Source organism: Oryx dammah, unplaced genomic scaffold, assembly GCF_014754425.2.
Source record: "Oryx dammah isolate SB20612 unplaced genomic scaffold, SCBI_Odam_1.1 HiC_scaffold_2, whole genome shotgun sequence".
NCBI lineage: Eukaryota > Metazoa > Chordata > Mammalia > Artiodactyla > Bovidae > Oryx > Oryx dammah.
The window spans coordinates 6,385,228-6,412,485 of NW_024070186.1; the positions used below are offsets into that span (position 1 = coordinate 6,385,228).

The 27,258-nt window shown below is 48.8% G+C and overlaps 1 long non-coding RNA gene across 1 annotated transcript in view; it reads left to right on the forward strand.

The window, feature by feature from the left end:
• The first annotated feature begins 1,274 nt into the window (after positions 1-1,274).
• The window catches only part of LOC120880522, an 83,889-nt gene continuing 57,905 nt past the window's right edge, over positions 1,275-27,258 (forward strand). Inside the window, exon 1 of the long non-coding RNA XR_005725049.1 lies at positions 1,275-1,522. This is a non-coding gene — a long non-coding RNA (uncharacterized LOC120880522). The remainder of the gene's footprint in view (positions 1,523-27,258) is intronic.

Sequence of the window (27,258 nt, forward strand, 5' to 3'; positions counted from 1 at the left end):
TTTCACAATCAGACTTCTGTGTGCTATGGTCAATAAAACGGCATGTTAATAGCGACCAATTAATAGATTATGTTGCCCGGCCTTAAAAGTTGAGGGAGTTTTAATTATTATTTTTCAAATTAAAGGAGTGCTTATTTCGCTCCCTTCCCTTGGGGTTGCGGCGGGGGTGCGGGGGGGCGCGACTTAGCTTTCTTTCTGGCTGTTTGCTGAAATTCTTGGCTGTTAAAAAGTTTGGAGACAGAGAGACATGAGTAGTTTTCACTTGGTTGGAAGGGGAGAGCCTGCAAGGGAAGGGTCTGGGATGAGTTCCTAGCGATCACGCTGGACAGTCGTGACGGTGCCCGCGGGACATGGTCGAAGAGAGGCAGCACCCAGGTAAGCGCGGTTTTGAAGTCAGAATTCCCTTAAAAACGGTAACATCTGGAGGGCTGCAGGGCCGCCGGACCGGAGGAGCCAAGCCTCGCGCGCGGCTCCCCCTTTCGGAGGCGGCGTCTTGGGGACACCCTACTGCCGAGGGCTGCCGTCCCTTCGTCAGTCGGGCCCGCCCGGCGGTCTCTCGGACGGCTCGGCATCCTAGCGGCCGCGCCCCGCGCCCCCGGAGCCCCTCCACCCTGGCCTCAGGCTCTCAGGACGCGCACCGGGTAGGGACTCCAGGTGTGACCGACGCCGTCTCTTAATTTGAGGGCGACGTTTATGTCAATTCCAAGCAGCATCCGAGGTAGCCCCAGCGGTCATTTTCACCTTCTTCCGACACAACCGGTTTGAACTTTTATTATTTGTAATGTGTGTAACGGCTGAGGCGGGGAAAAAAAAAATCACTTCTAAGTTCCGAGGAGGAAACACTTCCGCGGCATGTCCCACCGCTCGGCCCTCGCCTGCCCCAGCCTGTGCTCGGCTTCTCGCTCCTCTCCGCTCCTGGACGCGCGTCTTGGTTCGCCTCCCGCCGCCGCCCGGGCCCGGACTCTGGCTCTCCGGTCCCAGGCTCCGCTCCTCCCCTTTCTCCCCCTCCTCCTCGCCGTTCTCCTCCTCTTCCTCCTCGGAGCCGCCCGCCGCGTCCCCAAAGCCCAGCAGGGTCCGGACCTGCCCGCGCCGCCGCGCTCCTCGGCCCGAGGGCGCGCCCCCCGGACACGCGCGCTGGGCTACCCACGCGCCCCCCCAGTCGCGCGCGCACAGCATCCACGAGCCCCTGGACACGCGCTCGCGCGCGCGGATACCCAGGCGCACCTGGACACGCGCGCTCGCGCTCCGCGCGCCCCCCGTCCCGCCCCGCCCCCGGCGCGCACTCCCGGATCTGGAGCCGCGCGTCGGGGCGGCAGCCCTGCTCGGCGATTGGCGGGAGCCGGGGCCTCCGGGAGGCCGGCGCCCACACCATGGGCTGAGCCCGTCGGCGCCCAGGGACTCAGTGCCGCCCGGCTCGGCGGCGGCCCCAGTCAGGCACGCGCGCCGGCACACGCGGGCGCGGACACGCGCGGACGCCCACGTGCGCAGCGCGCCCTCCCCCGACGGCGGCGCTCGCCTCTCGGTAAGTCCCGCGCCCCGCGCGCCTTGCCCGGCTCCCGCGGCGGGACGGTGGCGGCCGGGTGACCCGGCTCTTCCGACGGCGCCGGGACAGATGGGGTGTGTGACGCCTGTCCGTCGTTGCCCGTGTCCTGGGGAGGCGCGTGCGCCCCGGAGGGATGGAGAGGGGTGCAGACCTCCACTGCTCGCGAGGGCTGGGGAAGCCGGGCGCGGAGGCTTCGTCTGGGCTCGCAGTGAGCGATGATTTGTTGTTGTCTGGAGTGGAAATAAGGCTTGAATGAAAGCCCACGCTCGGCTGAGAGTCGAGACCAGGTGTGGGCTTGGCTGTCGCTGCCCGCTCAGTCCTTCCGTGGGTGGAATCGCCCTCCGACGGCGCCCTCGCCGCGCTCTCCCGGACCTCGGCTTCCTCTCTTTTTTCTTAATCTCCGTCTTTTCCCCTTCTGACACCTCGGCCTGCATGTTTATGTGCTTTCCATTTACCGCTTACTGGAGACACTTGCCATGTTTAAAAATTACACGTGTATTTCTCAGCAAGCCTTGTTGGTTTCTGTCTGAAATACGACGTCCTTGTATCACAGCTATATATTATCTAGATATTTTACAAAAGGTACCACCTAGAATTATTTGTAACATTTTAAAGGATTTAGATGCTATTGTTAACAGCGGACTACACTGCCTCATAAAATGGATAAACAGTTTTAATGCAGGTGTGAACGTAATGCAGTTCTTCGTTAGGACGATGATAGTTTCGTTATCCTTCCAAAGAAACGTATTCCTAAGTGCCACAGCTTTCCCACCATGCGTGTTTCTGGAGCTTCTGGAGGTCAGAAAACTTTCAGTGTGACTTAAGAAACAATTTTAGTCTTCCCCTAGTGACATACACGGGGCATAGAGGTTATTTATTTTTTTCAGCATTTTCAGTTCTCTGCAAATAGCTTAGAGCCCTTGACTGGCCTCAGCTACCCCTCACCTTATCACAGGGAGGACTGTCACAGTCCTGGGGTTAACCCTTGCTGTGCTGGTGGCGCCTCGCACTGGCTCTCTGAGTGGGACGAGTGGGCAATGGAAGTTACACGAAAACCCTATCCAGATGAATTAATTCATTGTGTGTCAAATTATGAATGAGCTAACCATGCCATTGAAATGGTAATTCTAGGGGAAACAGGATGAGCTGTGCAAGCCTGTGGCTACTACTGCAAAGTTTTCTAATTCTGAAGAAAGGCTTTGTGAGTGCTAGACACATCCCAGATCCTTGGATAGTACACTAAACTAGCAAACGGGTATTATGTCTCTTTGAATTATTTAAGGATGTATAGTTCCAGCTACACTTAAAGTTTTGGTTTCTCTTCTATCACTGTATAGTTGCTTTATTTTCCTGTTAAAAATGTGGGGTAGCATTGTGATATGTTGTTTTTCATGTATCTATTCTTTCTTGGTTATTTAGTCTGAAGTGCCTTCTTTAGGTAAATTTTTGAAAACTCTTGGTTGCCATTTGATTATGTAATGGGACTGCGTGTACACGTTTTTATAAGCTGTGCCCCCGGCCACTTCTTAGGTTTTGTTTTGGTATTAAAAATCTTATTGCGTTTCTAATCTCATAAGATCAGCTCTTTTATTTGTGGTAGAGGCTGAGACCCCAGTGGGGTGGTAGATATGTAAATAAGAAGTAAAGCCTGTTTGAAAGATGTCAGCCTTGATTTTGAACGTTCGTACTATTCTACAATTTTATGCATTGTGCATATATGGAATATATCATATTTTATAAGTAGGTAATAGGAGACTTTCAACTTTTTTTCTAACATTAATATCAGGTCTAGTTTTTCCTTGTTACCTATCTTTAAACAACAACAAAAATAAAAGGATTTGTTTCTTCACAAGACAGAGGAACTAATGTTCCAAAGATCTTTTCCTGCTCCTCAGTGAAAAACTGGAGCAGGCCAGTGTCAATCATATGATACGGAGGGTGGGGATATAGTGTCACGTTGAATAAATGTTGGCGCTGCCTGCTCTTTCGTAGAGCTCGGTTCAGGAGGTGTCGACAGAGAGACCCCCACCCCCGCCTTCTAAGGAGGCTGCTGGGGCCTGGGACGCGAGATGTGGTCCCTGTAACTGAGATTAGAAGGAAGTCATTACGAGCAGAGTCCTGGCCTTGTGGCGCTGAGAGGCAGGTCTGTGTTTTGGCTGGGGGCCGGTCTCTCTAAACGCAGGTCTCTTTCCACCTCCTGGCTGGGTCATCCTTTGCATCTCGGGGCCAAGCTTTTCCAGGCGAGGAGGGGAATTCCATTTTCTTTCCCCAATGGGTAAGGACACATGTGCATCCCAAGGATATATCACCCTTCAAAATACAACTTTTCTTTTATCATATGCCTGCACTTTGAATTTGAAACTCTTCAAACCTTCGGAGTTGCAAAGGTTCAAGTGTTTTGGGATATAAGAGGGATTCAAGTGTTTGGGACACGGTTGCAGCAGATGTTGAAACCTGGTGGGAGCAGTGGATGTTCGAGTTTGGTATCGGTGTATGTTAAAGACTCTGGGGGGACTTTGAACGTCCCTGAAGTAGCTGGTGACACTTAGCCACGAGGTCTCCTAGACGCCCCTGTATTGTTGACGTCATGAGGGCATCCTCCTTGGTCCTGTTTGCACCCTCACTTGGCTCAGGAGCAGTTCATTGGCTGGACGTTGTACCTGGTCCATATACATCTTCTCATGTTTATAGATTCAAGGCAGTCATTCTGTGGATAAAAACAACAGAAGTCTCCGGGGGTTGGGCTATCATCCACCCCAGTTTTTCAAAATGACCAGGGGGAAATGTTGCCCTCTTAACCTTTTACCTTTTTTACTTTCAAACATTTGAGTATTTAAAAGAGAGAGGATTTGGTGCTTTGCATTTGCAGCACTGCGGATCCAGTGAAGGTAGTGACGGGATCTAAAGGCAAGTGGTCTAAAATTACTTTGCTAAATTTAAGTGTAAGTGAGATGTCGACAGCACCAAGTAATTAAAGGGTGCATCTAAAAATGGAGTGCTGGGTCTGAGTTTTAGATTTAAAGTAACTTTTAAGTTCTTCTATTTTGACAGTGGCATGTCATCATCTGGAAGACCCTGATTGCGTATGAGAAACCGTAATTTAACAGTGAAAGTAGGGGGTTCAGTTACCTTGACTCGGTGCATGGTCAGAAGCCTGAGCAAAAGAAGTTGAGTTCTGTGCCTTTTTTTCTGTTTCAGACTGACCGTGAGTGAAGCTGGAAATATCCTTAAAGTATGTAAAATAGACCTTTTGAGTTAATTTAGCACTTCTGAAAATCGTAACCCTGGAGAAGTTGATGGGAGATCTGAGCTAGCATAAACCGTTAGCATGTCTGAGGGTTTTGGAAAACCTAGTGTTGTAGCTGCTTTCTGTTTGAGCATACCATCTAATTTTGAACTGTTTTAGTGGGAATGAGATGTTCACACGTCAGTGTCTCACATGGGATTCCTTTTTAGTGCTACTGTTATTTCAATAACTGTTCCCCCAGGAAAACCCACTCTGGGACAGAAAAGCAGCCCTCTAACCGATAGGAAGGAAAACATAAATCATAAAACAGAAAAAAAGAAAACCTAGAGAATGGTTTAAAAAAAAGGGGGGGGGGGAGGAAAAACAGGCACATTTACGGTGATTTTTCAAAACCGAGAAACCCTTACTTTTGCTTGATGAAGGGCTTGGCAGAGGTTCCCAAACCTTCATTTAAAAGTGAAGAAGGGTGTTTGCCCCGCGGTCTGAGTGCAGGGATGAACTCGCCTTGTCGTATTTCCACCGAGCGGTTCTCCGTTCCCGGTGGGGAGATTCGTTCTCTCCGTGACGGAGTGGAAATGTGGGTTATGGATTTTTTGGGAGCTTTACAAAAGTAGTCAAGTTTGGACGTAAAAGACGCTTGTGCACGTTTTCCCTGTGCTCTGGGCTGGGAGGTTTGTGTTACCACCTTTGGGGCAGGAGCAGTTTTGTGAACAGTCAGCAGCCTTGTGGAGGTGGATTTGGGTCGTGGGCTGTGCCTTTCTGTGTGAACTGAGCTGCATGTCAGGCTGTGTGTCTTCTGAACCGTAGGGGAAACCCAGGATCTTACAATGTCTGTTGACGACCTGTTGCCTTCATGGAATCAATGGATTGGATCCGGCAATGGAAAAGCGCTGTTCCCCCTTCCCTCTGTGCTGCCGATGCTTGGAGTTCTGCGCCTGCTGGAGCCAGTAGGATTCTCAGGCTTTTGAGAAGAGATTGAAAGAAGCTGAAATGAGGAGCCTGGAGGGAGGGAGGGGACCTTGGTGGTACCTTGGGACCCTGGGAGTGAACAAGGATGATTTCAGGATTCTTAAATGAAACCTACAAAGAACTAAGCTGGAAGTAAATAATATCTGAAGTCTGTGCTAGTAATGTGAAATGTTTGGAAACACAAGCCGTGCGCACTTAGCATCTCAACATAAAACCTGAAATTAAATAGTAGAAAGTTGAGATTTCTTTTATTGAGAAACAAGGTAAAAAAGCATTTTTAAAGGATACCAACGGGCAACTTAGGAACGTTTTAAGAAGACCTCCTTTGAAGAAGAATGGAGACTCATTAAAATCACATGCAACCTCACAAAGCTGATGCGAGCCCTCTGCAGGATTTACAAATTTGAGTCTATAATTGCCCCAAAGTCAAACGTGTCTTGTGCAAGGCTGGCTCTTTTTGGAGCGCAAGTTACTGCAGCAAGAAGACAGAATAAGCAAAAATGGAGGAAAAAAAAATTTGCTTCTTCAGGCTCCAAAAGTACTTCCTAGTCTGTTTGATCCGGGCAGGAAAATTTACTTCACTCCAGGGTTTTAAAGTAGAAATAATGACAATGAACATCAGACCCAGGGAATATGGTGAGTCTTTTCTGGAGAAAGGGGTGTTAGGTCTGCATATTACCTGTGTTTAAGTTTTGAAACTCCACCCCAAACCCTGCCATTCAAACAGAGAAAAGTGATTGTTGCTTGAGAGGGTTTTAACAGCTGGAATGGGATCAGGTCTGAAAGCAGTTTATAATCCTATTTCATGATAGACTTTGAGGGATTTTTGCAGCTTTGTAAGACTTGTAAATATGGGTGATTAAACAGAACACCTTTAAGAGCAGTTTCTCCTACGTAATCTATACCCAAATTGAAAATTGGAGGTAAGTCCAGAAAATCACCCTATAAACATGTAGAAGCCACAGTCAACTACCAGGAGGCAGAAAGGGGTTACGTCTGTGTAAAGGCTAAGATTGCATTTGCAAGTACGTTTTACAATTACGTTTTTCTCTGCAAACATGAAGTATTATACCATGTTGAATTTTCTTTATTACATTTAAACAAACTAGAAACACATTTCCCCATCAGAATTTATTGATTACCTATTAAATGAGAGCACAGTCCTAAAGGAGATGGGAACGTGGATCAGAGAGACTGTTAAGACACTGGACATACCTACAGATTAGAAAAACAACTGCAAATGTAATGGAAAAGCCACAACATTCCAGAGCTCGCCTGTCCGCTGACTCTGGCTGCTGGTGTCCTGCCTGGGTTATTCTTTGCTCAACTAGTTGAACGGACAACATGCAAACAAAATTGTAGCCCCTTTCGCTCCAAATACATAATGGCATTCACCCTGAATGCAGTATCCCTGGGATAGATGTCCACAGGTGGAAATTCACGCAGGAGAGTCAGGAAGTACTGAGAGGGCAGAGGCATGTTTGAGGTCAGATTTGACCTAGGCTTGGAAGGTTCAGGATTCTGGCAGAGGAGGGGCGTTCTGAGTCACGGCAAGGCCAGTGCCAGGAAGAGAGGAGGGCAGGCTGACCTTTCAGTGCAAAGCCCTGTGGGGAAGCCTCAGGTCAGGCCTTCAGGAGCTGAAATCTACGGAGGTGCACGCACTATGGAATCTAGAGGGGCGATGAAAGCTCAGGCCACGTATCTAGAAAGAGGTGGATGCACAGCCATAGAATCCAGAAAGGGGTGAACGCACAGGCCGTGGGGTCTAGAAAGGGGTGAGTGCACAGCCCGTGGAGTCTAGAAAGGGGTGAACGCACAGGCCGTGGGGTCTAAAAAGGGATGAACGCACAGGCCGTGGGGTCTAGAAAGGGATGAACGCACAGGCCGATGCAAGTGTTACACACATTCAGCAGTGCCGCCTGCTTGAACCAGACCAGTGTGACAGTGAGCCAGGGCCCTGGGCTCTGCAGTGTTGGGGGCAGTGGTCCCTAGGGGGTGCTCACGTGCTTCGTGGGCACCATGAGAGGCCACCCTCGCACCTGCTGTGGGCCAGTGTTGGGGAAGTTTGTACCTCATCCACAGGTCCTTCTCTCTCACAGCCTTTGGGGAGAGCTTTTTTTTTCATCTCAGCCTCAGGAGCAGCTTTGTGAGTTGGGTGCTGGCCAGCGTGGAGGCCTGCAGTGCCCAGCTCGGGCCTGGGTGCAGGACCCCGTGGCCTGCGTGGTGGACGTGGTGGACGGCTGAGTTCTGAGCTCCTCCTCCTGTTCTTTCCCTTCATTCCCTTTAGTCTCAGCTCTGCTGTTTATTTTGTATCTACTTCAGAATTTAAAGCGAAACAAAACAGATCCTTGTCATATCGCGTGTATCCTTGTGGATCGCTTTCAGTCCTTTTAGGGGACAGGTAGGGTATGAATAAAATAATCCACTTCATTAGAGTCAGACAATCAAAAAGTAATATCGACCATGCCAGAGGAAGATCAGAAAACACTTCCCGAAGGTTGGGCTGCACCAGGGCAGATCCTGGCTCTGGTGGGCCAAATTGGGGTGAGGGCTCCCCTGCCCCCCATCATGGCTGGCCTCCTGGGGATGGTGCTTGGGGTGTGGGACGTGCCACCTGGGAGCTGGGTGACATGGTGGGTGCTGGAACGGCCCAACCTCTGGCCTTGGAAGGACCGATATAGACACAGATGTCAGGAACCCAAGCGTGAAGTTAAAAGATAGGGAGTGGGGCTTCCCAGGTGGCCCAGTGGCTGAGCATCCGCCTGCCAGTGCAGGGGATACCAGGTTGATCCCGGGTCTGGGGAGGTTCCCACCTGCTGCTGAGGAACTCAGCCAAGAGCCTCAGCTGCTGAGCCCAAGCCCATGTGCTGTGACACCATGCGCTGTGACAACCACGCGCTGCAACCACGCACTGAAACCACGCGCCCCCCAGAGCCTGTGCTCTGCAGCCAGAGACGCCGCAGCATGAGCAGCCCACGCACTGCCGTGAAGGGTGGGCCCCGCTCACTGCATCGAGAGAACCTGTGTGCAGCAACCAGTGCAACCAAAAATAAGTAAATCTTAAAAACAACAAAGAAGGTATGGAGTAAAGGAATCCTGCCAAAGGGGAGGGAGATGTGGTGTTTGTTTGGAGCACGCTCGCTGACCTGGACTCCCGCCCTGGGGTGTCCTCCCCACGGCTCTGTGAGGGCGGGGGCTTTATTGACCCCATCTTCCAGAGGAGCAGAGTGAGGCTCCCGAGTGACCGGCGTGGCCAGAGTCACGCAGATGGTCAGAGCCAGAGCAGAGGCAGAACCCAGCTGGGGGATCGGCTCTGGACCTCCGGTGCCGCCAGGAGTTCTCTGCGTCAGAGCGGAGGGTCCACTTCCAGAAGTGACGACGGGAAGGGGGCAGGTGACATGGGGACTGGGAGGATGGGAGGTCAGAGGGTGCTGGGCGGGGGAGTAGAAGGCGAATCTCTCGTGTAGCCTGTAGCTTTCAACTTTCTAGTGGCCACGGCCACGTTACAAAAGGAGAAAGAGACAGATGAAATTCATTCTAATAATCTCTTTTATGTAACGCGGTGTGTCCAAAATATCACTTCAAGTGTCATCTGTATAAAAATGTGGGTGAACTCTTTTACCTTTTTTCCTATATTAAATCTCAAAATCCGGTGTGTCGTTTACATAGGTGTTTAGTTACATAAGTGGTTTAGTTGCTGAGTCGTATCCGACTATTTTTCGACCTCCATGGACTGTAGCCTGCCAAGCTCCTCTGTCCATGGGGATTTCTCAGGCAAGAATGTTGGGTTACCATGTCCTTCTCCAGGGGATCTTCCCAACCCAGGGATCAAACCTGCGTCTCCTGCGTCTCCTGCTTTGCGGGCTGTCTCTTTACCCACTGAGCCACCAGGGAAGCCCAGTTTACATACAGTACATCTCAGTTTTGGACTGGCTATATCTCACATACGTAATGGCCACACGATGGCAACTGTATTGGACTGTGCAGGTCGGGAATATTCAGCAGCGGAATTCAGATTTAATATAATTAGTGGCCGGGAAGTCTATTCTATAACTTGATCACAGGAATAGAATTTTTGTGATTTCATGTCCCTCTTGGCCGTGTTACCCAGGACCTCCTGCTGGAGCCAGAAATGATAGCAATTAAGAAGGGAACACTAGCCTGGTATGTACAGTGTCAGATCTGCAGTTTACAAGTTCGAGGGATCACGAATATATGATTTCTTGTCAATTCGCTTCATGCTTTTCAAAGGCAAAACCAAATATCTGCTTTCACACTAAAACTTTGTACGCCTGGTGACACATAGTTTTTGTTAGAATCGTCTTCTGACAACCTCAGGTGTAAACATCTTGAGTATTCCCTGTTTAAGGCTGATGTCGGCAGATGACAATATGTCAATTTTTGCACACGGACAGTGTGTTAAGAATAATGCAATTGGTCATTTTGAGGAATAGCATTCTTGAGGCGCTGGAGCCCCAGAGAAAGAAAGGATACCGTCAGATGGATTGCTATGGAATTAGCTCCCGAGACCACACGTTCGTTCACGGATTCCGTGAAGGCAGAGCTCATCCAACGCGGACCTTTCTGTTGTGCTGAGCACTGAGGTTCACGGCACGTCTTACAAAGTCAGTCGCCTCGCTTGCGTGCTGCTTCTGATTACCGTCGTACCTTGTGTAATGTAGTCATAGAGCAACTCAGCCCCTTTACCGTATGAATGTTTTTGTTGTTCAGCTGCTCAGTCGTGTCCAACTCTGCGACCCCATGGACTGCAGCACGCCAGCCTCTCCTGCCCTTCACTGTCTCCCAGAGTTTCCCCTGAATAAGAAGTCTGTGTTCGATTCAGGACCTGGTCTGCAGCAAAATCCTGGTCTGCGCATTCTTCTAGGTAGCTTTGTGTTCATCCCCACCCGTGCCGGAGGGAATGTCACTTCGTTGTTCTGGTTTGTTTTTCCTGATGGGCAGTGCTTACCGCAAACATAGCAAGACCGTGTTAAAAAAAATGTGCTCCTTTTCTCGACTCTCATTTGCTGCACAGGATCTTTACACCTAATTCAGGGCAACTGAACGCAGAGAGAAAGGATATTGCGATTTATTAAAAGAAAAAAAAAAAGCCAGAAAACACACAACTCCCAAACAGGGCTTTGTGTGCTGGTCTGCAGGTAACACATCTCTTATTGTCCGATGCTTCATTTTGGATTGGCCGAGGATAAGTCAGAACATGAGAACGTTTGTGGTCTGTGAGGCGTGTGGTGGGGCTTGGTGCTTTCAAAGGCGGGCAATGCGTTTAAACCTTGTAGCTCAGTCCTGATTCATTCGACCCGGAGCATCGGCTGCCAGGGGAGAGGCTGTCGGGGTACCTGCGGTTCTGTTCCGAGACCTACTGCTCGTCCACTGGATGCCCAGCGGCTAGCTCCGCACTCTTCTCCTCCACAGGAGTGCAAATTCAATTTTAAAGTCTAAATTGTATTTGAGAAGTCTGAAGCACATTAAGCCTTCTTAAATAATTCCCTCGGGGTTACGTTCAGTGAATGTGTGTAAATATGAGAACGTGTGAGGCAAGTGGTCTAAACAGAGGGAATGCGAGGCCACAGTGATGGGAGCTACGTGTGCGTAAGGCCTCCGGGGAAAAACTGTGTCATCGCGGGCACCACGCGCCTCGGTCGGACAGCGTGGCTCAGAAGGGGAGGTTGAGGTCTGGTTGCTTCTACCCGGGATCCTCAGTTTACCGCTTCTTGAGTAAGACCCTGGAGACAAACTCCTGAATGACTGATGGCTCATGGAAGCAGCTCTGGGCTGGGGCACAGAGCAGGTGATGGGGTCCCCTACCCCGGCCCCATGTGGGTCCCCCCACCGGCTTCTCCAGCTGGGCGTTTGCGGGTGTGTGATGGCTAAATTGTGCTCTTGCAAACTGCTCTGTTCAGTCAAACTTGGATTGAGCATGTCAGCTGTGGAGGTTCTTTTTCCCCTTTCCAGGCTAAACAGCTATCATAGGCTATAGGGATATGTGGGTGGGTTCAATGACAGGACCAGTCACACCCAGCAGAGTCACCTCGTAAAGGCATTGCTAAGCGTTTCCATGTCGCGGTGACCTCTGGACTCACAGATCGCCCGTCTGGGCCGCCAGAGCCCCGGTCGCTCCTGCAAGGGGTCTTATTTCCTTAAGTGCCCAGACAGCGTGGCTTTGAAGGTCAAGGTCAGCAAAGTGTCACCTGCAGTGAGCACGCACAGGGGCTAACAGAACCACGCCAGCGAGTCTAATGAAACCAGGCTGCAGAAGCGGGGCAATGTTGGAATATCCTGCCCCTGATTGCTGTCCCGTGTCTGGTTTTCATGGAAATTTGTGTCTGGGAATGAGGGGGGATCGGAATGGATTTGCTGGAGGCAGGTGCCTGCGCTGTTTGGCCATGCCCGTCAGGACTCTGCTCCAGGATCTCCGAGGAGGGGAGGGAGTCAGAGCCAGTGGAGATTCGGTGAGCACCGTGCAATCTTTTTAAGACATGGAGGGTTTTCACGGACTTCCTGATGTTTGAAAGTTACTCATAAAAGTCTGCCCCCGTCTGGGAGTTTTAGGGCAGAAAACCTCCCCCACTTACTGTTCGTCCTCCATAAATTTACCCTTTGAGGTCGTCGCGGAGTTCCTTCTGTATTCTGTGATGCTGGTGTATGTAGTCTTCGAGGTTGTGAGTAAAAAGGACTCTGTTTCTCTCTCCAGCCAGGGCACAGCCAGTTCAGGTCAGAAAATCATGCCGCATTGGGGATGGCCCTGTTAAACATATAGGATACCTCTCCAAAAGGCTGGGAATAAACTCTGACCCAACTAACCCAGGTGAAAGAAGATTCAACAAGTGGAAATGAGGATGAGAGTCTGTTACATGGCCCAGGCAAAGGAAGCCGGATTAAACGCCATTTCTCAGCTCTTGCTCCAAGCAAGTAAAAATAAGAATTGCACATCTTGTATTTGAGAAAGTTGAATGCATTCTTCCTTTTTGGAATAAGCAAGATTCTTAGTAGACTAAGGCAGGAAGACGTTGTTTGCTATATTGAATACTTAATACAGAGTGAAAAGATACTCTGGGAGATCTTTATAGTTTGTAGACAGAAATGATAGGTCATTGTTTTCAAATAAGTACAGTTATCTGCTTCATTTGCATCAGAATATTAGATCTTTGTTTCTTTCCATTTCTATATTTTGGTTTGTCTTTGGGTTTGTTTCTAGTGCTCAATACCCACCGGCTTCTAAAACGTAAGAGGAGACATCAGAGGAGACCTGTAGGTGAATTGTTGCCTACAGTGTCTCCTTTGAAAAAGACCCTGCTGCCGGGAAAGATTGCGGGCAGAAGGAGAAGGGGACGACAGAGGACGAGATGGTTGGATGGTATCACCGACTCAACGGATATGAATGTGAGCAAGCTCTGGGAGTTGGCGATGGACAGTGAGGCCTGGCGTGCTGCGGTCCATGGGGTGGAAAAGCGTCGGACACGACTGAGCGGCCGAACAACAACAGCAGTGTAGTATAACTCTTTTCAGTTTCCAATTTACAAAGAAATAATTTTGAGGACTCCTAAACAGACTGGAGTAAATGCAGACAGGATGTATTTATCACTGAAACACCTGTGCTAAATGTATCAAGAAGTAACGATATTTTGTGATGCAGTTAACCCTTTGGCTTACATTAGTCTTTTTCAACCTTTTCTGAAGAGTCTTTCCAACCTTTTCAAGAGCCTTTTCAAACAGTTTTCCCTCTAATCACTCTTCTCCCACATGAATATTTAATGCCACGGATATATAGCATATTGGTTTAGGAATTTTACATTAGACATACACAAGTATATATGCATTTGCATGTATCTGTGTTTTATATATGAAAGAGTGAGACATTTTTTCATCCTTTAAGAACAGATTTTAGCCTCTTTGGGAACACATGGCTTCACTTTGAGAGATGCTGATTGTTTAAGAGAAAAGAAGACAGATACTAGTCCACAAACTTAGAAAGGACTGAAAGACGGGAGCCACTCGGGAGAGTCAGGACGTCATTCCGGGGGATTATGTTAGCCCTTGAGTCCACAGTAGCCTAAAACTCACAGTAGTAAAGCAAAGGCAACTTTTAATTGTATTTTTTATTGAAGTATGTAGTTGATTTACAATGTTGTGTTAGTTTCAAGCAGAAGCAGTCGGCAGCTCCAAGGGCTTCATTGACCGTGTGCTGCTACTGCTGACCGTATACTCTCCGCAGGAGAACAGGTGGTGGGGTGTTTATCAGACTTCGGGTGTGTGTGATCAGTTGGTCTGCAGAAACTCCTGAGTTGCAAAAGCAATAACCCCAGGAATAGGGATCGTAAGACCTCCTAGAGGCCAGGAACCTTTTTCATGTAGCCTTTACCTCCCCATCTGGGCAGGGTCAGCCCCGCTTGGCTTCTGTAGACAGCACGTCCCCGTCGTCATGAATGTAGAAACAGAGGTCGTGCGCCCGATGGATACAGCTGGATCCCATTGGCACTAACGTTGTTTCTGCTCCAGTAAAAATGGAAATATATTAAACAACAAACAACCCCAAAAACACTCTGAGCTGAAACCAAAAATCAATCAGAAAGAGAAAAACACTTGGGTCAGTGTCAAGAGAAACAAATCCACGCCAGCACAGACTTTTATGAAAATGGTCACTGAATAGTATTTCCATGAACAGGCAGCTGACTCAGAGGTGGAGGGTGAGTGTTCTGAGCACTGTCTGAGCGGCCCGCCCACGCCTGGAGCTGACGGGACGCTTACTTGAAGGGACCGGGGATGCCGAAAATAGGAAAAACTGCACGAAGGAAAAAAAAAAAAAAACCAACAGATTCTTAGGAAGGGAGGGGTGGGTGTGCTATGAAACCAGAGGGGTTTGGGAAGAAGCTCAGAGTGTGTTTGAGTTTCCCCTCGTCACCAGCAGTCCTGACAGATCTCTGGTTCTCAAAGCCAGTACGAGTATCCAGCGTCCCTTCTCCTCTAGAAAACATCACACGATGAATACATCTCTGTGAGAGCAGAAGGCCTGAAGGTGAAGTTTTGCTTTTTCTTCTTCGGCTAAGACAGTTTGAAAGAGACCGTTCATTGTACATGTTACATTCGGCCACAACTGAGAACAGAACCGGTCCATCCAGGGCAGAGGACCCAGAGGGACCGTTCTGATGTGAGAAGGTGGCTCTCTCAAAGGGGTCGAGGCAGTCAGCCTGGCCATCGATGTTTCAGATCCAGCGAGACAGATTCTAGACGGCAGGCTTACTGTCCAGCAGTCTGTCCCCGCATCCCTGGCCTCTGGCTCCTCTCGTCTCTGCTCCTGTGGCTTCCCTGGGTGCGCAGGGCTCTGGGACCCCTCCCTGCCTCATCTTCCGTCTTCGGAGCTTCAGCCCGCCCTTTCACATCCTTCACTTTGCTCTCGAGGCGCAGAGGCATCTCAGAAGATGGTGCTAGGTCCAGGAGGAGGCGAGGTGGTTTCCAGTGCTTACCTCCAGCTCGTGGTGTTAGGAGGAGTCATGGTATTTTCTGGGAGTTTGCTTCTTCCTGGAACATCAGTGGAGCGATGTGCTTCCCCTGAGATAGGAGGTCCAGGTGGTCCTGGGCCTCTCCGACCCCGTGACGTGACGCAGAGCCTGGGTGCTCCTTCTACCCCACCTCTGATGCTGTCTGGGCTGTGCATTTGGAAAGTAGAAGGCGCGCTTCCGTGGATTCTTTCTGTCTCTGTGGTCTGCATTTTAAGAGTTGCTTCACTCCAAGCTTCCCTTCCCTAGTGGCTCAGATGGTAAAGAATCTGCCTGCAGTGCAGGAGACCCAGGTTCAATCCCTGGGTTGGAAAGATCCCCTGGAGGAGGGCATGGCAACTCACTCCAGTATTCTTGCCTGGAGAATCCCATGTTCAGAGGAGCCTGGTGGGCTGTAGTCCAAGGGGTCACAAAGAGTTGGACGTGACTGAAGTAACTTAGGGTAGCATAGCATAACTCCCAGCAAGTAGCATTTAGTTGTGGAAGCCCCTCTCCTTGGCATTCCTCCTTCTCTTCTTTACGTGGGACTTCTGTTTAAGTCCTTACAGATAAGCGTTAGTTTGAGTCAGCGGTGATCCACAGTCAGAATTTTGAAAACCAAACGTGAGAACTGACCAAATGCTACGTTGTGGTCGCGTGAAGACCAGATTTGGGAGTTGATGAATCCGTGCCCTTAAAAATCACCCAGAATGGTTCTCCAGACTGTGACTGCTTTCACAGTGCATGCTGTGAAAAAATATCATTATTTTATAATCATCATATCATAGCATATATGATATATCATTTTATAAACATCACATCAATCAAAATATCATATTATTATTGACTTTTTTTGGTAATAGGATCCGATAAGATGACATACCAGAATGTATGCCTATAAATGCTAATATTTCAAGCTCTATACCCCATCTCCCTCAGCTAGAGTTGACGCTTCATTTTGCCTTTCCTGGGGAATTTCCTTTGAACTTACCAATCGAGAGTGCTGGCTATGAAACAGTCTGTGTGTGTGTGTGCGCATGCTAAGTCACCTCAGTCGTGTCCGACTCTTTGCAACCCCATGGAATGTAGCCCTCCAGGCTCCTCTGTCCATGGGATTCTCCAGGCCAGAATACTGGAGTGGGTTGCCATGCCCGCCTCCAAGGGACCTTCCCGACCAGGGATCAAACTCACGCCTCCTGCAATGAAGGTGGATTCTTTACGGCTGAGCCACCAGGGAAGCCCACATATGTATAAAAGCTAGTATGTGGATTTTATGCATACTGTATGTGTGATCTATTGCGTGTATTACGGTGCTATGATAATTCTGTCAATATTGTGATAACCCTTCACCCAGAGCCTAGAGTCAGGATAAGCTGCCTCTTCTTAGACCACATTCAGAGAAGTCCCTGGAGGACCCCAGTCTTATTGATTCTCAGTCTGTTGCCAGTTACTCAGGTAGAAAATGATCATGTTTGGTGTGATCTCCTTCTCCAGGGGTCCCTGTGGGCCGAGAGACCTATAGCTCATGTACAGGAAGGCTGCACACCTCAACAGAAGCCTTCACGAGATCAGCGGAACCTGTGAAAGGCGCTTCTGACGTTGGAGGGTTGAATCCCCTTATGCCTAGTCGCTCATTCGTGGCCGACTCCTTCCGGCTCTGCATTGTAGCCTTCTAGGCTCCTCGGTCTGTGCAGTTGTCCAAGCAGGAATACTGCAGTGGGTTGCCATTTCTTCCCCTTGAATCTCCTTAAAGAATATACGATTTTAAAACATATATATATTTTTTTATTATTTTATTTTTATTATTTTTTTTTTGCTTCGCCGGGTCTTCGTTGCGGTATGCCGTCTTTCTCTAGTTGTGGCACGCAGGCTTAGCTGCTGTGTGGCACATGGGATCTTTTAGTTCCCTGGCCAGGGATTGGGCCTGTGTCCCCTGCATCGGAAGGCAGACTCTCAACCACTGATCGCCAAGGAAGTCCCCAAATGTAAGAGTTCTAAAAGCAAAGGTGTCTTCCCATCATGTTTGTTGTAATATGTAGAAAAATCTTTTGAAAGGAAGTATTCCGCTGAGTATAAGTAGCATTACACTGGATTGCAGGTCGGATGCCACCCTAATAAATGGAAGCCCACTTTTCCTGGAAGTAGGAAAGGCAGTCAGAGCCCTGCTCTTTCCTCCCTACTTCATGCCTTGGCCTCGATCCAGGCTGGTGATCCAGAGTGGACCCGTAGGTGCTGACCAGAGAGTGTGGCTGGAAAGACCCTTCTAGGGAGGACAGACAACTCCACTCATGTTTGCTGAGCCGATGGGACAGAAAGAGAGAAAGGTGATGGAGTGTTGTGGTCACGCAGGTGCTGGGGACCCAGCCTCTGTCAGTGGCTGGTCTCTGGGTGCTGGACTAAGTCACCCCCTACAGGGGAGGGCTTGTTACCTCCATCACCTGCCAACATTCCAGTCAAGGCTTAGGGGCGTTTCTTCTCCCGTTGACTCGAAACCCCTCTGAACCCATGGATTTACATAAGCATACAGTCATGATTCTCTGCCTTGACCCAAAATGGTACTGGGAACATTTTCAGATGATCCTGCGAGCACTGAAAACGGTTGAGTCGAATCTAGCCTTTGACCTCTTGAGTGTTGTTTTCCTGGGTTGGGCTATTTCAGGAGCATGTGTGCATGCGAAGTCGCTTCAGTGGTATTCTCTCTCTTTTAAAATTTATTTATTTTAATTGGAGGCTAATTACTTTACAATATTGTGGTGGTTTTAGGCATGCATTCACATGAATCAGCCATGGGTGTACATGTGTCCCGCATCCTGAACCCCCCGTCCACCTCCCTCCCCATCCCATCCCTCAGGGTGATCCCAGTGCACCGGCCCTGAGTGCCCTGTCTCTTGTATTGAACCTGGACTGGCGATCTGTTTCACATATGATAATATACATGTTTCAATGCCATTCTCTCAAATCATCCCTCGCCTTCTCCCACAGAGTGGTTTCCTCGTCTTTGCGACCCCGTAGACTGTAGCCCACCAGGCTCCTCAGTCCGTGGGGATTCCCCAGGATCCTGGAGTGGAGTGCCATGCCCTCCTCCAGGGAGCTTCCCCGACCCAAGGACTGAATCCGTGTCTCCTATATCTCCTGCACTGGCAGGTGGGTTCTTTATCCCTCCTGCCACCTGGGAAGCCCCATTTTTCAGGAGAGGGCTGGTCACTTTTGTTTTTGCAGAACCACCTGAGTTTCTTTGTGGTCTGAAGACCTGTTCTACCATAAGAAAGCATTTTGCCCCTTATATAAAGGGACCAGAGACTACCGTACTCAGCTCTGGGATGTGCTGGGGTTAGAAGGAGGCAGAACTGTGGCCCGGCTCTGTGTCTCCCTGCAGGCTTGCAGGTTCCGGGACTGTTAGGTGGGAGGGTCGTGGAGTACATGTGGGCTCACTAGGTATGTCCAGAACGATGTTTTTGTTTCCCCACTTGGGGTTTTAGTCCTGAGACTGCCAATTAAACCATCCCATAAATCCTCCCTTATAGGTAGTAAAACCTAATTTTAGATTTCCTGCTTGCTCTGGTGTCTTACTTGATTGCTACTCACTGGCGAAAGGCTGGCCCTGGGCGGCAGGCACTTAGTTCACACTGCACCACATGTTCAAGACTTTTTCTCACATCTTTGGGGTTGGGTCTGAACTCACTGACTGCTTCTATGTTGAGTTTCAAGACCTTCTGAGGATCATGATTTGCAGAACTCTGCAGTTTACTTGGTTCTTTTTGGTGAACAACTTTGATGCAAGAGAATGAGTGCAGGGGGCATCAAGAAGGGGGTGAACGTTGGGGTGGATCAAGTGAAGAAGGGTGAAGGCCTTTGCAGTTTTTGTTCAGAATATGAGGATCTGTCCCCTGCAGGTCGTTCATGCTCCGTGATCTGTAACTCAGACCCTTCCTACTGCTGGAAACTTCTCAGGAAGACACATGTGAATGCCTATTAGAACCCATTCTTCCTAAATCTCCCAACACCTTCCACCGATTATCCTGAATGTTACCGAGCCCAAGCTGGCACTGCCCGTCTCATGACAGGCAGGCTGTTGGGAAAAGCAATAGGGATTTTATTCGGAATGCCAGCTGACCGAGAAGTGGTGGACCAGTGTCCCAAAGAACCATCTTCCCTGAGTCAGAATCCAGACTTCTTTTACAACTAAAAAGGAACTTTCCTGATGGCTCGGTCAGTAGAGAATCTCCTGTAGTTCAGGAGACCCAGGTTCGATCCCTGGGTTTGCAAAGATCCCCTGGAGGAGGAAATGGTAACCCACTCCTGGGTTCTTGCCTGAGAACCATGGACGGAGGAGCCTGGCAGGCTACGTACGGTCCATGGGTCACAAGAGTTGGACAAGACTTGGTGACTACACCACCACCGTCACCACACACTAAAATGGGGGTGGGGTGGGGGGTGTTGTTTGTTGCAGACTTCTTGGTGCCGGGTCCTTTGTTCTTGCTGCTGTCCATGCAGGTCTGATCAGGATGTTCCTGTAAACCTCCAGCAAGACTACTGGTACCTTCTGCTCTGCAGCTTTGCCTCTGTGTGAATGGAACAGTGCTACACCTTTAGAGGTCAGAGCTCTGAGAATGGGCTCTCCTGTATATTTCAGGCTGTACGCAACATTCTTGTAGCAAAAGCAATAGAAGGCAAAGGCTAAAGTAGAAGAAGCAGATCTGATGAGTCAGATTTGTTCTTTGTTACACTGATGATTTAGGGAAGCGGAAAACTGGGAGGTTGGGAGACATGCTTGTGACTTCTCATTGTCTTTCTGAGTCACAAATCCAGTCTCTGGTTTCCTGGTATTATTACAGTAATAACAGCTCCTCTCTCATCCCTTGAGTTTATAAGTGGGTGTAAGGAGGTTAACAAGGATATTCTGGGTTTTGAGGCAGCCAAAATTTATTGCCTACGAAGGAGAGGTGAAACTCACGGGAACGTTGTTCTCTCACCCTGGAGACTTGGCAGGGAGCAGGGTGCCCCCAAAAGACTCACGTAAGAGTTTTGGTGTGTCTGTGTATATAGATTTATTGGTTCGGGCACTGGTGGGATGTGAAGTGAAATATACGTGAACAGTGTTAACATGTTCAAAACTTACAAAGGACTTGTCTAAGCATTTTTGAACTTTGGAAGGCGGTATGTGTAACAGGCAGTCTGTATACAGTACTTTCTTCCCATTGTGGAAATATTAGTACATACAGATAGACAAAATATTTAAATTTAATCTTTCACACTTATTGTCAGTTCTGGCTACTGACAGTGTTGCATTTAACTACAGAGGAGTGGCAATTTTTTTTTTAATGCACATTTTTTTTCCTGTAAGTGGGTCATCTCTCTCTCTCTCTCTCTCTCTCTCACACACACACACACACACACACACACACACGTCTATATATATTATATATTTAAAGAAGGCAGGTTTTATTTTTGTTTTGATTCTTTTTTGATGCCGACCATTTTTAAAGTCTTTATTGAATTTGTTACAATATTGCTTCTGTTTTATGTTTTGGTGTTTTGGCCACCCAGCTTGTAGGATTTTAGCTTCCCCACCAGGGATGGAACCCGCTCGCCCTGCATTGAAAAGTGAAGTCTCAACCACTGGATCACCAGGGGAGTCCCTGAATGTATTTTTAGAACCTGTGTTTTTACTTAACATTGTGTCTGTCCATGTCAGTAAATATGCTTCATGAAACATCCTTTCTTCTGTCACGTTATTTTAAGGCTGAAATGGCAACGCACTGCAGCATTCTTGCCTGGAAAATCACATGGACGGAGTAGCCTGGTGGGCAAAACCCCACGGGGCCGCAAAGAGTCAGATAGGTTCGAGCGACTAACACACACAAGGAGGACTCACTCAGGCCTCTCTGAGTGTTTAGGCTGTTTCCAGTTTTCTTTATTAAGAACCCAGAGTTCTCTGTCTTGGCTGCCTAATACGGATTCCCAGGGCCTATCACAGACCAATTAAGTCAGACTGTCTTGGGGGCAAGGCCCAGGAATCAGTATGCTGGCATCCGACATCCTCTTAGGGTTTAAGATCACTGTTGCAAACTATGCTGTCGAGTTACAGATTGGGACACATTCTTGGAAATAGAATTGTGGGGACAAAGGTGTATGTCGATTTGGACACCACGAATTTTCTGCTAAGGAAGAGGAGAATTTTCTCTTCCCTCCCATCCCCTGTTCCTCCATCCTTCCAAGGAGTTAAACTATGACATTGGTTACATTAAAGTTCACTTCTAATCTATTACTATGTAACTGTTTCTACAAGTGAGCAGTGTGGTGTGTTCAGTTCAGTTGCTCAGTCGTGTCCAACTCTTTGCGACCCCGTGGACCGCAGCACGCCAGGCCTCCCTGTCCATCACCAACTCCTGGAGTTCACCCAAACTCAGGTCCATTGAGTCGGTGATGCCATCCAGCCATCTCATCCTCTGTCGTCCCCTTCTCCTCCTGCCCTCAATCTTTCCCAGCATCAGGGTCTTTTCCACTAAGTCAACTCTTTGCATCAGGTGGCCAAACTATTGGAGTTTCAGCTTCAACATCAGTCCTTTCAATGAATATTCAAGGCTGATTTCCTTTAGGAGGGACTGGTTGGATCTCCTTGCAGTCCAAGGGACTCTCAAGAGTCTTCTCCAAACCACAGTTGTGGTGCTATGGTTGTATTGTCTTTTTATCTATTCCCACCTGGGATTTGAGTGTTTTCCCTCAGTTTTTCTACTTGCTTATCAATCAGACGCCAGTCAGCTTCCCAGCATGACTAGCGTCTCCTGCTGGGGTGAGAAGATGCGTTCGGTAACCTCTCAGGTTTTTGGAGGGAAGGAAGAGGATGCCTCGAGAGCCCCATGTTCCCAGGTTCCTGCTGAATCAGCCGCTCCCAGGCAGGGGGATCCCTTGCGCTAGGCTCCCTGTCTTTCCGTTTTGTCATCATTCTCATTCTGAGGGTAGCCCTCAGCTTGGCCATTTGGCCAGGCCTTCAGTTCTGTTTCAAAAGCATTTTCTTCACAATTTTGAACGTGATGCTTCATTGACTCTCTCGTTTTCTGTTTCTTTTTTTTTTTAATTGAAGTAAAGTTGATGTACAATGTTATATTTAAGTTACAGGTGCACAGTGCCGTGAATCTCAATTTTTAAAGGTTATATGGTTCCTGTTTATTCTCTCTGAGTGCTTCCAGATTTTTCTGCATGTTCTTGGTGCCCTGAATTTTCACAGTGATGTACCTCAGTGAGACTTTGCTTCCTTTTATTTTGTGAGGTGCTTAAGGGGACCCTTTCTGCCTAGAAATTCATGCCTTTCTGTTTTTAGGAAGTTTTCCTGTGTTACTACTTTTATAATTTTCCTTCTGTTTTAAACTTGTGTGCTTTCCTTAGAACTCTTATTAATTAGGGATTGATTCTCTTCTCTGATTTGTTATTTTGGCATCCTTTTTTTTTTTTAAATGGAGGTGGCGTGTGTTCTTATTGCTGAACATCTTAGTGATGGTTTTATAAGTTTTTTTCTGCTTCCTGTCATCTCTTTTCGCTTTGAGCTTTTTTGCTTGTTTCTGTTTGTTGGTCTCTGGCCGCTGTCTCTCACGTTGGAGGCCTTTCTCCCATCTGGTGCTGCCTGGCTGCTTGTTCTGATGAAGAGCCAGTCTCCAGGATCGTGACTGTGATCCCAGGGTGGGGGTGTTGGCTGTCCTGTGTGCCGTGGTGCCGGGGGTGGGGGTGCTGACCTTGGCCTTGGGGAACAGGTGGCTGTCTTGGAGCTTTTCCTTTAGGGCTGATGGTATCTCCAGAGAGGATCCTGCAGACTTCCTAGTCGGGGTGGGGTGGGCAGTGGAGTGAGGCCTGGGGTTGCGAGAGCCTGGCTGCAGAGTGCTGAGAGTCCGGCAGAGAGAAGGTCCTTGGAGGGGAGAGTCTCACCCTTTGCTTAGTTCTCCTCATCCCCATACTCTGAAGGCCTGGGATCCTACCCATCCCTGGAGAGGGACCTCCAATTACCTGCCAGGGTATGGATCAACACTTAATGTGGCCCCAGTTCCGTTAGTTCAGTCGCTCAGTCATGTCCGACTCTTTGCGACCCCATGGACTGCAGCACACCAGGCCTCCCTGTCCATCACCAACTCCTGGTGGTTACTCAAACTCGTGTCCATCGAGTCAGTGATGCCATCCAACCTTCTCATCCTCAGTCATCCCCTTCTCCTCCTGCCCTCAATCTTTCCCAGCATCAGGGCCTCAGGGGCTTGGAAAAGAAACCAGGAAGCGGGGGAGTCCTTGAATTGCTCCTTACGCCGAGTTTCACATACTCATACGTTTGCCCCTCCTATCCCCTTCCACCACATGTGGGGCCCTCAGATGTCTGAACCTCTCTGAGGTTCCGTGATAGGAATTGTCTTTTCCTTTCCCTGGCCTTCTCCTCCATGGGCACAGAGGTCCCCTCCATCAGCTTCCAGTTAACCATTCGCTTCTCATCTGCCTGACTTTGAGGGAATCTCCCACGGGCTCGGACCATGGCTCAGACAGTAAAGCATCTGCCTGCAGTGCGGGAGACCCGGGTCAGATCCCTGGGTCGGGAAGATCCCCTGGAGAAGGGGATGGCAACCCACTCCAGTATTCTGGCCTGGAGAATCCCGTGGACGGCGGAGCCTGGTGGGCTATAGTCCACGGGGTCACAAAGAATTGGACACTTTGAGCGACTTCACTTTCACTTTCCCATCGGCTGACGTCTCTTTGGTTTCTGCATCTGCCTGGGTTTCTACTTTTTATTGGTATTCTGAAGTCAAACTCATGGATTCCACATTCCATTTTTATTTATCTGTGTCCTGTCAGCAGGTCTTGAATGGGGCTTGAGGGGCTGCTTCTCTTTTCTTTCGTTTACTTAGGCTGTGCTGGTCCTTGCTGCTGCTCCGTCTCCGGTTGCAGGGAGAGGGGTGCTCTCCAGCTGCGGTGTGGGGTCTTCTCATCACAGGGGTGCCTCTCATTGAGTGGTGTGGGCTCTAGAGAGCAGGCTCAGCAGTCGTGGCGCTCGGGCTTGGCTGCTCCCTGGCATGTGGGATCTTCCCGAGTCAGGGGGTCGAACCTGTGTCTCTAGTGTTGGCAGGTGGACTCTTCACCGCTGAGCCGTCAGGGGAGCCCCGTGTGCCGTTTTAAAAAGGGACTTGCTACGTGTAAGGGGTGAAGTAGGCTGCAGATGTTCACAGATGACGGCTGCGTTTTATCCCGGGCTGCAGCAGCTGTGTGTGGAGAGTATTCGATCCATGGAAAAAGAACTCATGATCCTCATAAAGCCCACATTTAGAAAGCACTGATTGCGGCAGGTGTCACCAGAATGAACTCATTCTCAATCCTCACAGCCCAGTGGTGGAAGGCCTGGTCTCCCCGGCTCACAGAGGAGGACCTTGGAACTCAAAGTCTCTGGATGACTTGCCCAGGGTTCCTTGGGGAGAGGTGTCTGAGCTGGGTATCAGACCGAGGCTGCTTCATCCAGGGATTGAGGCCTGGAACACCGCACTGTCCTTCAGGAGGGAGGGTGTTTCCTGCAGCCTCTCTGAACCCTCCTCCCCACACTGGGGACAGTCTCAGATTCCACACGAGCCTCTCTCTCTGACGGGTCCCATGAGCCACAGCCCCTCCCTGGACGTGTGTGCCCTGTCCCATCCCTTGGCATTTAGACCTTGGTTTTCTCTGATCTGCCCACTCAGTATGTTCGTGGATATGGAGGTCGTGAGAATGCTCCTGGCTTTGAATTCATTCAGCTGATATTTTTTGTAGGACTGAATGTCTTGTTTTTATTACTATACAGATTCCAGGGGAAAACTCTTAAAGGGAAAATGGGAATCCTGTTGAAACACTTCCGTGTGTATATACACACAAACACACACTCACAGACACGTCAAACCCCTGAAAGGATGTAGCATAAAGCTGACAAATGACAGCACATAATAAAACAAGACAGGCAGAGAATACGACTGAGCACAAATCAGTACGATATTACATTAGGTTGATAGTACAGTGAGTTAAAAACAGTGGAGTTATTTAAGAACCTTTATTATTAGTAGTAACTTTTAACATTAAAGTCATTAATAATATTAACATAATGGTAGCTGCTACTTCTTGGGCCCCTTGTATATACTAGCTCATTGTCACGGCAGCCTTGCAAGATGGACGTTTTAATCCTTGTTCAGAACTGAGTCACTGAAGCTTGAAGATGTTAAGTCACTTCCCACAGATGTCTAATTAGTAGTGCGGGGTCTGTTCCAGTGTGTGGGTTCTTTCCACTACCCTATGGTATCCTTCAAGAAATTGAGTCCAAATAAAGACCGTTTTGAATGTTCCAAGTTGGACTGCAGTGAGAAATCCAAATGGTTGTTTCTTAAGCTCTCAGTCCAGTCTCTCCTCACTCAGTTGGATTGCATTTGCCTGCATTTGCAGGCAGGTTGCTTTCTTTCGTGCACTTCCACAGAAAGGCACATGAGTACGCAAGGACAGGCACACAGATGTGAATGCATAGACACGCACACACGCATTTCAGGAGACTGTGATATCCAGGAAGGCAAAACACTCGAGATGCTTTTCACACTGACAGCAAACACAGAGGGGCTGGATGGAGCCTGAGCAGAGGGATCTTTATCTAGACCTCTGCTTAGAAGACATCATCATGGGCAGGACCAGCTTCGGATCCCGGTTTCTACCTCCTTTTCTGTAACATTTCGCAGCACCTTTCTCCTCTGTGGCTTTATTTCCTTCCTCGTTTAAAGTCTCTTAAGACCTAAGAGGTCATGATTCTTACATGTAAACTATAATGGGTGTTTATCTTTTGCCTTTCTGATGGTTTGTCTTATTATTTAAGACATGCTTTGGAATGAACAGTGGCTTCCCTCTAAGTGGGCTTCCCAGGTGGTTCAGTGGTAAAGAACCTGCCTACCAATACAAGAGACATCCTTGGGGGATGTCTACCTACCAATGTCTCCTCCCAATACAAGGAGATCCCTGGGGTTGATCCCTGGGTCAGCAAACATCCCCTGGAGAAGGAAATGGCAACCCACTCCAGTCTTCTTGCCTGAGAAATCCCATGGACACAGGAGCCTGGCGGTCTACAGTCCATGGGGCCTCAAAGAGTTGGACTCAACTGAGCAACTGAGTACGCCTGCCCTCTTAAGTAGGGCAGACACTCAGATAATACTCACTTGTTCCTCCGTGTTTCAGGTAGAATCTTCCTCCCTTTAGGCTGTTGGAATGGGAGAGGAACTCTTTGGATAGCATCCTACAGAACTGCAGCAGTGGGCCAAGGTGGGAGATGAGATACTGGATGACTTTATAGGAGCCAAAGTACATTCTGCCTTCGATAATCCCCTTCGAAATGAAAAAAGTGGCCCCCTCGAGTTTTTATATTTCCAGCTTTCATCTGCTCCTCACCCACAGGTGCTTTGCTCCTTGGCGTAAGCAAATATCTTCAGGGAAAAGGAACCAGATGTCTCTTTTAATTTTTTTTTTTAATAGTGGAGGAGGCTTTTGTTCAAATAAAATTGTACACAAAAGCTCAGTAAGTAAAACCCACCCCAAGAGAGTGGAACTCTTTTGCTGGAAGCCAGTCCCCTCTTGCCCCTTCCAACCCTGCCATCCCCCTCAATCCACTCAGATCCTCTTCTGCTGGAGACCAGTTGTACAAAACTGCTGGCTGACCTGTTCACGTTGTCTTCTTTTTGAAAGTAAATTGTATTTATTTATTTATTTTTGCCTGTACTACATGGCATGTGGTATCTTCATTCTCCAACCAGGGATCAGATCTGTGCCCCTGCAGTGAAAGTGCAGAGTCTTAACCACTGGATCGCCAGGGAAGTCTCTCTCTCATGTGAGAAGGTAGACACCTGTCATAGTCGGTTGCCTGTTATTGCAGAACTAGTGATCAGCAAAGTGAGGTCCCTGCCCAGTGTCTTATTCCCTGCATCTCATTGCACTCGTAGTCATGCTGGGGTCAACCTCGATGGAACGTGTGTGGTCACAGCCAG